This window comes from Sturnus vulgaris, chromosome 19 (genome assembly GCF_052056855.1).
Source record: "Sturnus vulgaris isolate bStuVul1 chromosome 19, bStuVul1.hap1, whole genome shotgun sequence".
NCBI lineage: Eukaryota > Metazoa > Chordata > Aves > Passeriformes > Sturnidae > Sturnus > Sturnus vulgaris.
Genome location: NC_142261.1, coordinates 10,534,023 through 10,546,828, shown reverse-complemented (window position 1 = coordinate 10,546,828; position 12,806 = coordinate 10,534,023).

Genomic DNA, 12,806 nt, shown 5'->3' with positions numbered 1-12,806 from the left:
TGAAGGAGTGTGTACCTAAAAAGCCGATTACTTAACATTTTTGTAATCAAACACAGGTAATTAAGTGGCAACAGGTGGTTCAATAACGATGTTCTGTTTAAAAACAGAAAGAGATAATGGGATCAAATCAGACATATGTTTCCAATGGGGAAAGGTCCCAGTTGCTTCTTGCTCATCCTCAGACAGTGATTGTGCTTCACTGCCAGACTTGGATACCTCAGCAGTTTATCTACCCAGAAAGATGAAGGTGTGATTATCGCATAATAAGCTTACTCATGCTCACTCTGCTCTTGCTGGCACATGCACAGCAGTTACTATGTGATGACACTCTTCTCTGCAACACTCCAAGTGCAACTTCTCTGCAGCCTGGGGTCCCATTGCAGCCTGTGCTGCTGTGCCTCCATCACTACAGATACATGTGCTGGTCAGGGCAAAGCTGCCATGGAAAGAGGAAGGTGCTGCAGCCCTGGTTCAGCGTTGCTTCGTCTCCTCAGCTGTGCTATCAGCACCAAGTGTGCAGCAGCCATGTGCAATTCCTGCCCAAGGTGCCCTCCATCCATCCTATGGATGGCAGAGAGCAGAAGAGGCTGGCCCCTCTGCCCTTTTCCCGCTCAGGACACTTAGCAGAAGCTGTTGTGGTGGCTAAAGGCGTTGTTGTTCATGGCAGGGATGTTTGTCAAGCACTAACTTTCCACTCAAACCTGCAGCATCATTTCGGCTCCTAATTATAGGAAGGTACCTTTTGAGGTTTTGTTGTGGGCTGGTCTTTATTCCAGAACATACTGATCCTGTTTGTTGTCAGCAGTGCAGAATCACTACTCATGGCTGGAAGAACATACTCCTGGCTTTCCCTACTGCACCTGCATTGCTGGAGCCATGGCTGCTACAGGGGTCCTTCTGCCAGGAATCTCAGAGGTAGCAGGAGGCTGAAATGAGTATTTCTCAATAGCTCCATGTCTTGGGAAGTTAATTCCATCAGGATGTAATGTTGCTTCTAGAGAAGCTGCTGTTTTTGGAGTTACAGATGATGCTGATGAGGCATTGTTGTGAGGAAGTCCCCGCAGATATTCCTTGCTAGTCTGACTAACACTGTCCTCAACCTCCTTGGGGTCTTTTGAGCTATTCCTGAGGACTGTAGTGCCATTTCTGTCTACAGGTGGGTTGTAGCTCCTTGCCTCAGTCAACTGAGCCCTGCAGAATTTGGAGCATATGCCTCATTAGTGAGAAGGGACTCACTAGTGCAGGTGTGATTCATCACTTTGGAGAGCACGTCAGGGATCAGGGCATAAAACGGCTTGACTAACAGAGGCAATAACAATGCAGGCAGGGGCCATGTTACAGAACCCAGTAACAAAACAGCAGCAGTAGCTGAAAAAACTGTGTAATGGGACAGAGTGAGAGCATAAAGCACAAACCAGGTGTTCACAACACCTGTATCTGGGTTTCAGCTGGGAACAAACCCCAGCTTTTGAGAGAATCTCGAGTACATCCTTCCACAAATTCCTTTTGGAGGTTCTTCATGTATCTCTTTTTCTAGACAAATTAATCTCGGGATCCCAGTGGCTGCATAGCATCCACTGCATACTAAAGAGCTAGTTATTCTGGAGCCAAATGCCAGGGAACAACAGTGCCCCGCTGCAGAGAGAAGCACATTAATTCCAGCACAGCTGAGCAGCGAGATGTGCAGGGACATCTCTCCAGAGAGAGCGTGGCTCCTCTTCCATCTGGCAGCACAAAAGAGGACAGGCCTGAATCCTCAAGACATGAAGATTATATTATGTAACATGCATACTCGCTGCTTCCCGAGACAGAGCTGAGTTAAACTACTCGTGTGATTCAGTCCAAGGCCAAGCCAGAGAGGAGCTGCTCTTCCCTCCCGAACCTGGAGGATTCTGGAGCGAGTGAGCAGCCTGAGGCTGGCGGGGGAAGGTACATCCAATTCCAGCGTGCAATGACAAACAGCACTGCCTGCAAGTGTAAAATTGTGGCTTTCTGTAAGATTGCTAATCAAAAAAGCATGCCCGTGAGCAAACGCATGAGCGTTTTGGGGTGAAGGGTTTGGTCAATTCTTTTTGGCTTCAGTTGTGCATAGAGAAAATTTTCAACAAAAATGGGAACACTGTTAAAACAAACAAGGGCTGCATTGCCTGCCCTGAATTCCATTTCAGTTAAAGGCCTAGAAAAGGAGCTCAAGAGTAAAATGTGTGAGCACTGCCCATAAAAAAATAGTCTCCAGCAAGCTGTTGATGAGAAGGCACAAAATGTCTGTGATGTTTTGCAGCAGTTCTCTTGGTTCTAGTTTTTTAGCCTTTATTATTTCTCTCACCTGCATTTTCAAGAACATAATAATCTAGGGTAAGTATGATATCATACAAACAATTTGCTAAAGCAAACTAAATTCTGAGCTGGTCTGGGCTGAGAATCAGGATACTAATCAGGAATCTGTCCTGTGTCAGAAGATGATCTCCCTAGCCCTCATTTACAGCCTTTCCCTTTCCCCTCCATTGCTTTTAGAGGATTTAAGAAACACATCATGTTTCAATAGTCATATAGATGCCAAGTGTTGGTCTTCAGACAGGCATGTGTCTCCTCCAGAGGAAGCAAAAGCCCTGACAGCTGGAGATTCTGTTTGCTTGAAGACTTGAGTATTGCTCTTCAAGTTTTTCTCCACAGGAGAGGAATAATCCTGACAGTATTACAAAGGCATTATTGTTCCAGCTGTAATCCCTGTGCTCAAATCCATCCTTCAGGTTACTTGCATCCTGACTGCAAAGAGAGAACTTCCCTTTGTATTTGTTAGGACAGCCGCAGATAGATTGGATGTCACTGTTTTCTATGGTCAAATAGCATTGAAGGTGGAAAGGCAGCAGTGTGATCCTGTAATAAGCCTACAGGAATGGGAAAGGAGGATGGAGGGCAATGGAACAAAAATAACAGTGCACAAGAGAAATGGATGAATGACAGGAAAAATACAGTTATAGAAAAGCCAGATGACTGAGAGATAAGGGGCAGAAGTGTGTAGGGAAAAAGGTGAAGCTCCCCATACATTATAATGTAAATATACAGGACTGGTCAGAGGGCCAGGCTGTGCCCACAAAGCTTGCAGTGGGAAAAACATCAGTGTGGAAGAGGGGAACTGTTTCCAAAGAGAAGCAACAAACCTTTTCACTGTGATGCTTTGTGAGGGCACAGATCTGGGCTTGCCCCTAGAGCTTCCTGTTGTTGGCACATGAGAGGCCAGTCAGGGAAAGAGACAACATTTCACACAGAGATGATGCCCCAACCCATCCTTAGCTTGTAAAAGCAAATAACATGAAAGAAGATGTAACAGAAATTCTGCTTTTCAATGGGATAGAAACCAGTGGGCTCCCTGACCTATCATGTATGGCCTAACTTTAGCCAGACTCCTATGAAGGGATCCAGCCTTCCCTACTCCAGGAATACAACAAAAGTAAATAATTTTCCTAGAATTACTCCTCACCCTACCTCCTTCCTACACACCCTTTTTGAGTCTCAGTCTCAGTTCACACAGCTAGGAATGCAATTAATTAAGCTGATATAGCTGGCTCAGCTTTGCAGTTGTAGAGCCCACGGCTGGCAAATGTCACCTCTTTCATATCAGACATCTCTATTGCCAAACTACAGTCAACTTCACAGTCATATCTCAGTAGAAAGCACTGCTGTGCAAGTGCAGGTGAGCCACAAGGCAGGCAGGAAACACTTTAAAGGAGAGGTCTGAGTACAGGCTCCAGAAAAAAAACCCTAAACCCCTGAAAATCACTGAAGCAAAACTGATGTGGTATTAAAAGTGGCAGTGGTCTCTCTCTCCATTTGACACAGTCTCAAGGCATAGAATGATAATGTGACAAATAATAAATAACAAAGAGATGCTCAATTGTCAGCTTGTCTTTGGTTTACACTGAGAGCAACAATTAACTTAGGAGGGAGAAAATTAAATCTCTTCAAAATTTTCCACTTTTCAGAAGCCCTAAGCAAAGCTCTTTGGTAAGAGCAAAGCTTTTCACCAACTCATGCAGATGTTTCACAAGCACAATAAACTACATATGTGATGGACTCATCTCTTTCTGAAATATGATCTGGACTACAGGATTATGGCTGCTTTACAGAGAGACAGGTGGACTCTTCAGCTGCATTTAAAAGGATCCCTGATTATCAGGTAAAAAGCCTGCCTTTTTTTTCCCCAACTAGGAACATTTAATCTTTGCCAGTTTAAAAAAAGAAAAAAGGTTATTTATCAACTGCCTAAAGAATTAGTTCAGGGAATGGAAAGAGAGCATCACTGAAGGGCAGATACTTGCAATTCGGGTTGGAAGTAGTTTAGGGACAAAGCTGAATAAATTGCTATTGCTTGCTCATTGCCTGGCAGCCTGATCTCAAGGCAGTCTCCTGGCAAAGAAGACCTCTTGTATTTATTTTGGGAGAGGGATATTTTCCAGTGGAAAGACTATTAAGGTGTATCAATATTATCATACATCAGTCCTCATATTTTATTCTGCCACTTTTGATGCACCTGGAAAATCAGAATAAAAGGTAGGCTCTGCTTTCACCCTTTGACTCTTTCAACACCAACAACTAAAATATGAGCTGAACAACTCACTATGTCACAGAACAACTCTGTTATACAATGTAAACTTAGTTATACAACAAACAGGCAAGAGTATGAAATAACTATAGTGAGTTGAAATTAATTTGGGATCAACTGGAGTGAATCACTCATTATCTCCAGGGCAGCTGTTCTCTCTCCATAGAGCTGCTCTCTTTCAAATGTTTTATTTAATGAACACTGATACTGGTACATAACCAGCACAGCTATAAGTAGAGTATAGCTCCAGGGAGAGATGGGGTTTGGCACATCTGGTTTATAACCAGAAAGAAAAGCTGTTTCAAAGGAAGCTGAGGTTCAAAATGTGGTCAGGTCTGTTAGCAGCCAGTAGGCCCTTTCAGATGACAAATAGCCCTAGGGTGCCAGTGGAGGAAGGACACCTTGTTTGAGCATCAGCTGGAACAGCTCCTGTGCACACACGCCCACCTCCCTGCTGAGCCAGCAGGCTCATGGAGGGACGGGGCAAGATGCTGCTACCAGTGTCACTGGCACAGGAAACCAGATAAAGGCACTGAGAATTCCTTATCTTTAAGGATCTAGTGTTTGGGGTTTTTTCAAGAATTAAATAGAAGACCTGATGTCCTGAACAAAATCACAAAATTACAGTTTAGATAGTACCCTGCCTAAATTACCTTTCAATTTCAGATAAAGTATTCTGTCAACTGTACAAATAAGTTTGTTGCAAAATGCTTCGTATTCCTCATTTCAGAGGGGTGCTACATTTTGATAGTGGATCTAACCATATCTCATTAATACAGTTATCAAGTTATATTGAATAATGAAGGGTTTTAGTAATTTCCAACAACTCCTTTAAACATCTAGAGAAGCATTTCTATTTCATAATTATTAAAGGATAAAATTAACTCATACAGAATAAGTAGTTTGATCTGTGCAGTGGCAAAAATCAGCTTTGCAGTTTTCAGGCAGTTAACATACACCAGTGTGTAAGCAGAGAACTGCTGTCAAAAGATGAGTTAATGACCACCCTGATTGATTTTGTTTGAATCACAAATGATAAATTCTGGTATTTTCCCCCAGTGAAGAGTTCCTACAGGGATTTCAGTTTTACTGCACTATGGCTTAGTTCCTTTCCATGTGAAGCACAGGCAGTAACATCTGCTTTCCAAAGGGGTTCTCAGGCTCTTGGATTTAAGATTCTCTGTTCAGATGCAAAGGAGAAAGTGTTGCAGGCTTCTAAAATCTTTCAACATAGCACGTACAGAAGCTGGAGGAAACAGAACTGCCTCTGGGTATAACTTATAAATGCAAACTGTGGACATGTGCTGTTATGGCCTTTGTCTTTTGAGGCTGGTTTTAAGGAGATGTTAATATTTGCTGTCTGAAGGCCAAGTTGACATATATTTTTTTAATCTGCTTATTAATAACATCAAACTGTTTTAAAACTCTATTTCCTGCATTAGTTTACTGGAAAGGCTCTGACTTTGGGCTATCTTTACACTTTGGGCTTTGTTCAATCTGAACAATACACGTCTGAGCTGAATCAATCCTCTGAAAAATATCTCCTTAAGTAAACATGAATGGTTCATATTCTAAATATGCCAGTTTTAGTGTGAAGGCTCACTCCTAGTCTTTACTAAAATATATAAACATTGGGACAAGCTGGTACTTGCCTAAAATAGCTGAAACAGTGTAAGAGGAAAGTGAATGATCATTTACAATGAGTTAAAACCTTAAAAACCATAATTCAAAAATCCATTATTGATTCACAAAAACATCTCTCTTTTATTACTTTTCAGTGACTTTCTGAGCTATTCACTGTCAGGAAACAAGTAGTTCCCAGTTTCCAGGTGCTCTTGTCTGTTTACCCAGTTGAAGAATACCTAAGGCATAGTAGGATCTTATCAACATTGGCACTTTATGAAATGTCTTAATTACCTCAATTTCCTACAGCTTCTTTCACTTTCCAGATGATTTAGAGCTGCAAACAAGGCTCCCAGAAGACTTTATAGAGACTCTGCTCACGACACCACTTAAATATGTACATGACAGCAAGTCATACTCTTTCTAATAATATCAAATATTTAAAAATATACATTATCTGAGCTTAGACAGTTGAAACGTATTGTTAATGGGTTTGTGCATTAAAGGCATGAGGACTGATGACAGACGAGGCAGATCAAACAGAAGTTTTTCCTGACATTCCAGCTCTGAAGAACTCAAATGTGGATAAGAATGTTATGTAAGACAGGCTTTTGGATATCACTGAAGTGCTTTACAATTAAGATTGAATATTAATAAAAGACTTAAACTGAAAACCTCCAGCTATTAGAAGGATTAGGACTTTGCAGTGGGCTAGGGGAATACATACAATGTCAAAGCCATTTTCTTGGCTGTGATCAAAGGCAGAAAAGGCTGTGGCAGAAACAACATCTTAGAAGAAGGGGAATAGAGCTGCAGTATCACATAACAATACTGATGATTAATAATAACAATAATAACAGCAGCAGCAACTACTTGTGCAGAAGAAAAAAGACAAAACTTAGGAGTGGAGCCTAGAGACTCTTGCTCAGCAATGTGCCCTCTGACAGAAGGCATCTGCACAGGAAGGGAAAAGCATCTGCTCATTTACACCTCTGTGGCTGTCCTGGGAAGAGCATGTGAGAACAGAACTCCCACTCGGTGCTTTTGTCACTCAGTGGCAATATCAGCTCCTCACACCAGAGCAGCGGCCAAGAGAAATGAACAGAGATGTTTACAGGGCTCAACGCTATATAAACAAACCGAGGTTTATTAGATTTATTTTCTGGAGATGGATAATATTTTCCAAAAATAATATCTCAAGGAAGTGCCCTAAAGGGTATTTATTTTGAGAGCCTGAGCCACTTCTCTTTGAATCTCATGGGAACAATTGCTCTGATAATTTCATTGTGTTCTACTGAAATATCAGGTTGTAATACACTGTAATCAGGCAAATAGTATTGGCTGCATTTTGAATATATTTCTTACTTACAAGGCTTCCTCCTCTTGGAAGAACCTGGAGACTGACCCCCCCCCACACCATGACTTCTACTGCAGGGACTGCCTGCATCATGTTCCCTCCCAAGGCATAGCCCTGGCCACTGTCACTGCAAATGGTTCAGTAGCCCAGGCTCAGGAGCAGGGACACAAAAGCCTTCACTGGGTTAAGTAGAGACAGCTGGAAATGCGTCACTAATAAGGAATAACTTTGAAAGCAGTTTGGGTGCAGAGGGATTAAGGAATGCCATATGGTATGAGGAATAAGAAGATGCCAAGCAGTGTAACTTCCTCGGAAAAGAAGAAGCTACCGAGGTGTCCAGAAGAGCTGAAAGTCTGGAAATACAGGAGGCAATTGGGAAAACATAAATTGCATGTGTATGTGCTATGAATCCATGTTTATTTAAAAGCCATGTATGCCAGTAAAAAGGAAGACAATCAGAATCTCTATTTTTCTTAATACTTAATTTTGATGCATTTGAAATGTTTAAGAGGTTCCAGTCAATTCTGGCAGTGAAAACTCCTTAGACATCCATATACACAATGAGATAGTGCACTTCACATAAAAATGAAATGTTAAGATTTATTTTCATTAGGCAAATATTAAAAAAAAAAGAAAGTGAAGCTGAAGAAAGGCATGTGCCTGGCTGATTATTACCTTTTCAAAGATTACTAAGGGGTGTCTCTCCCATGAATTTTTCAGAAAATTCAAATTAAGGTCTGCCCTCTTAGTAGGGAATTGATTCACCCTCAAAATTTTCAAAGCTGATAGAAGGTCAAAGAACCAGCTCCTGTCAGTCATCCAGCCCAGAACTAAGTGCAAGTCAGATCTAAACTCCATAAAAACACAAAATATACCATACAAGAGATCTGAGAGATGTAAGCTCAGAGATCAAATCACGGAGAGCCACACGTGGTCTATGATAACCGGCATGGACTGATAAAATATTTGGCATGCAGCAGAAGAAGAAGCCAGAGATGTTATGGATCAGCTGTTCACATTTTGCCAGCAGCAGGAGAACTTACACAACATGGACAGGACCTTTGCAGTGCCACCTCCAGTGAACTGTTCATAGGGGAAAGCTCAGTGTTACAGCAGGAATGAGTGTGCTTTAAAGGAAATAAAACATTTATTACATTGGACAATGGCACACAAGTACTATGCTAGATGCAGGCTTACATGCAATTAAAAATAAAACAGCAAATAAAGTAAGAGATATCCAGGTAAAATTCAGAGATGATGCTGATAAGCCTGTCACTATCAAAGGGTTATAGAGACTAGATATATGAGTAAATAGGAGACTGAAAAACATTTAAGGGGAGTGGCAAGAGTATTGTTTAGTGTGCCAGAGGCACAGCAAGCCCTAGACTTGAGCCAGTGGCAGCACAGGTAGGAAAGTTGGTACAACATGGAATGCAAAGAAAAGCTTGACACTGATTTTCCAGCTGAAAGACACCAGTCATATCTCTCAGACTTTGCAGTGATGGGAAGGTTTACTGGTCAGTCACTAACTAAGTAAAAACAGACAGAGAAAACCCAACATGCTGATTTCTCAGTGGTACTGACACTCTATTCTGTCACTGTGGATAACTTCCAGTCTCCATTATCTTCACTTCAACGGTGTGGTAGAAACCAGTATTAAAATAAGTTATCATTTATTGGCAAATCCTGTTGATAAAATCGTTGCAGTCAGATGCTAATATGTATTTAATATCAGATAATTTGATGTGAGACAAGTAAATCCAAATTACTCACAATGAATTCAAATTCTAATTGATCCTTAAGAAACTGTCAATTAGATTTATTAATTTTTGCAATCCAAAGATATGCAAAATGAGACTCGCCTGTACCATTGCTGTAACAATTAGCTGAAGCTTTCAGGCCAGTAGTATCTATTGGTTCATAAATTAATGTCCTCTTCTACCTAACAGACCTTGCATAATTTTATTAATGAAGTTCCAAAGTTCATTATCATTTCAATTTATTATCCCTGGCTTGAAATCTTGAGGATTATCGACAAAGTTGAAATAAAAATACAATTACAGGCAAGACTATATAACTAGATAAATAATTCTTGAAGTACTATTACTGTATTTACAACTAAAACTTCAACAATACCTTATGTACTATTCTGAGTATTTATAATGCAAAATAACAGTCTCTGATGCAACATATTAGAAAACTACACTAATAAAATAGGGCCTCTCACCTGCAGACAATGTATTTAACAAAATAAAAAATTAGAATTAGGACACTTATACTGAAAAAAACTGAGGTTAGAGGAACTGTGGGTTTGAAATACCATAAAAAGATAGTTAAAAAGGAACAAATTCACAAGTTACACCTTGTTGTCCCCAGATCCACCAGCTTTACAAACATGATACAACATGTATCATCATTTCTGATGATGAGTAACTCTAAACAAATACTCACAGGGGGCTGTGAACAGATGAGGTTGTCCTAGAAGATAGGCATATGCTGTAGAGAAACACAGAATACATTTCCAACTTCTGGAACAAGATTTTTGCCTTGACTGACAAAGTGACAGCTTGGGAGCAGTTATAAAAAGTTGAAACAACTAATCTAGATATGCTATCACCGAGTGGGCTTAGCACACCCTAACAACAGTAGTTTTAGACATTGGCATCATCAACTTTATGCCACACTCTAAATTCTTCAGAGAATAATGAAGGTATTTAGCTTTTATTAGTTATAAATCCTTATTAGAGCTGTGTATCATAGAGCAATTGTTCTGTAAATTTTGATGATGATGGTCTGGTTTGAATAGAAGGGTGAGATACTGAGCATTTAAATAGTTTAGCCTCCCAGACACAGGAACTCTGTGGAAGAAACCCAGCAGAAACACATGGTCGTTGAGCAGCTGAAATTCTGACCGATTACTGAATATTATGCAAGCAGAGCCCCTGCACAGCTCCCTGCAGTGATTTCTGCTGGCAAGAGAGCCTGGAAATTGTAATAAAAAGCAACACTTGTCCATTACAATGGCAGTAGGATGAATTGTACACATGTTCAAACAAGATGTCAATGCTAAACACTACTGATTACCCAGATAACGCTTCAGTCACTAACCCCATCCCTCAGCCTGTGGTGTTGTCTCACTCCCAGTGAGGGCTAGGGAGTCTGAGAGTTTCAGTGTGAGTATGAAAGGTCCAGTTATTCCCCCCAGTCCAGTGCTATTCCGGGAAGCACAGTATGGTCATATTATCTGAACCCCCACTTGCTGCAGAAACACTGATCTGGAACATTGCATCCTGTACCCCTTGGAACAGCAAATGTTTTACAGGTCCTCCTGTGACCCAAGAACCAGAAGGACAGCATGGGAGGAATCATCAGCAAGAAAGCCCTTAATGAAGAAATGAAATAGGTCTCCCTTGGAGTAGAGGCTTACTGGAGTGTAAAGAAAACAAGCCCCATCCCTCCTCCCCTGTGTGCACATACACACACCCCAGAGGCTTTTGCAAAGCCACAGGAACGGAAATAATTTTGTTTGAATCCATCAAGCATTAAAATCCGTTCGCTGAGGGATTGAAGTGAAAAATGAGCCGGAGACAGGAATTAGAAGCTCACCGCCTGGGCTGTCAAAAGGGATTTTCCCCAGATAGAAAACAAGCAATTGGAAATGCAGGGAAGTAAATCCTTTCAGACTCTGACATATATGCATACTCTTGGCTTCCCCTCCCAGCCCTCTTGGTTCTGGGTTCATGAAGTCAAACCTGGACACATCTCCTTGTTAAATTGGACATCCTTGGGATCCCCTTCCAGGGGTGTGCTCAAGAATGTTGCAAGCCTCAGGTGAAGTGGAGTGATGAGACACCCAGGGGAGCCAGCTGCACTTCCATACTCATATACTCATGGATGCCCAAAGTGCAAAAGAGAAGACAGGAAGGCTGCTAAAAGGATAAACCAATGGCTCTAAGAACCATTTTATCTACTGTGTAAAATTTACTGAAGGCAAGGAGCAAAGTTGACATTCTAGTCATAATCACTTATGAGTTATAAGCACCTTAGTTTACCCCTCAAAAAAAAAAAAAAAACAACCAAACCAAAAAACACTGCACTTCATGTCACTGAAATATGCTTTCTTCTTCTTAAGACTGGTACAAATATCTTTGCACCAGTTACATTTTGTTGATGTTTCGGGGGCTTATTTGCAATCGTAAAAGCCAAATGTCTCCTTTTCCCAAAATGAAACAGACGTTACAGAAAAGAATGTGGCAGCTAGGAAGAGTTTGGACCAGTGTGCAGAGACAACCTCCAGTCCAAGTCATGAGGTGCATGTCACAGTCACATATCTCTGCAGTCTTATAGCTGGACTTTGAGAAATAAATTATCATTGCAGCACTGTTTGGTTTATGCAAGGTAGACTTCCCCTTTTGCTGGCTGCCAAAGCCAAAGGCAAGAACTATTTATAGCAAAGTTTCTGTATGAAGATAATCAACACATCCCACTGTAAAAAGGCTACTATAGCATTGGGTCCATAGCACAGGGATGTAGGGCAGCCAAAAGAGAGACCACCAAGGAAACCCATATGGATCTACCAAATGGCCTTAACACAGAGTGTTTACACTGATCAAACTGTGCAACAGCTGCACGCTGCTGAGCCAATTGTCTACTAAATGAAGAACAGAGAGGAAGAAAAAAGAGGAAAGAAAGAGAAGATGAAGGGCCAGATATGCAGCATTTAAACTATAGGAAGAAGCAACAGACTGGAGACAAGGAGCCATCTAACCCCAGCCGAGTTCCAGACATGCATGCAAATTGGTTTAAGAATAGGACAGAGGTAGAACAAGAACAAAGTAAGCATTTATACAACAGGATCCCTGGTGCTTTGTGGCTTTGAATTCAAAAGCCAGTCAAGAGAACAGACAACTTGAAGAAGTTTAATTTGACATAAAATTTTCATGTGTGCTAATATGCTTCAAGATAAAGTCCACAGTTACCTAGATACAAAGACATGTGTTTGTAGTAAATATTTTCTTTAACACATGCTGTCCTCTACTGTTGTGTAAAATGCTTTCCTGTTGTACTGTGACTCTGATAATAACACTACCACTTAGGTGGTGTTTCATTGCTAGAGATCCCACTGTGCTTAACCCAGGAGGTATCATTATCTCTGTTTCACATGCGGAGTCATGGCAGCACCTAAAGATGAAATGAGTCCACAGCAAGATCAGGAAACCAACT